General features: G+C 66.1%; 1 protein-coding gene across 3 annotated transcripts in view; it reads left to right on the forward strand.

The window, feature by feature from the left end:
* LRRTM4 (leucine rich repeat transmembrane neuronal 4) overlaps positions 1 to 772 on the forward strand; it is an 860,180-nt gene that overhangs the window by 408,065 nt on the left and 451,343 nt on the right. The window lies entirely within an intron of this gene.

Consider the following 772-nt stretch of genomic DNA (forward strand, 5'->3'; position numbering starts at 1 on the left):
GGGGAGCCGAGCCGAGCCGAGCTGAGCTGTTGCTGGCGGGGGACAGGCTCTGCTCCCCGGGAAGGAAGGAGGCAGCGGAGGGGAGAGAGGGAGAAGCCAGGAAGAAGAGCCGAGCCGAGCCGAGCCGGAGGAGCTGCTTCTTCCCCCCCGCCTCCTCGCTGCGTGTCGGGAGCCGATGCGGGGAGGAGGCAGCCGCAGGCAGCGCGCAGGGCTGAGCCGGAGCCGGAGCCGGAGCCGGAGCCGAGCCCTCGGGGCTGGGGACCGTCGGTAGCGAGAGGATCGTCCCGGGCACCTCGCACCCGGCCGCCGCCTGCTCCGCGCCCCTTTCCCGTCTCCGCCCGGGCGCGGTGGGAGGAGAGTTTGGGGACAAGTCGGCTGGAAATAAATCCGCCCGCCCGGACCCCGCGCGGCCCCGCGCCCGGCCCGCGCCCGCGGCTCCGGCGAGACGAGCGGACACGAGGCGAGGGGGAGCTCCCACCCTCGGATGTGATTTATTGTTTTTGGAGGCGAGGGGGGTGATCATTTCGTACCTTTTTGACACATTTCAGTTTTTTATGATGACTTGAACTGAGCTTGAAACAACCAACCCCCTCCCCCCTCCCCACGTCGTGCAGATTTCGTTTCTCCCTCCCCCAAAACTTCCCCTGGGCTGGAATCGGTGGATGTTTTAATCCGGAGGATACCGCGAATTTTCTTTTTTTCTCTGATTTTTCCTGCGAGGAAGGTCTGTGCGGGGGGCGGGGGCCCTTGTTTGGGGGTCGGTGCTGATCTG

Source organism: Gavialis gangeticus, unplaced genomic scaffold, assembly GCF_001723915.1.
Source record: "Gavialis gangeticus isolate Ggan-Ray unplaced genomic scaffold, GavGan_comp1, whole genome shotgun sequence".
Taxonomy (NCBI): domain Eukaryota; kingdom Metazoa; phylum Chordata; order Crocodylia; family Gavialidae; genus Gavialis; species Gavialis gangeticus.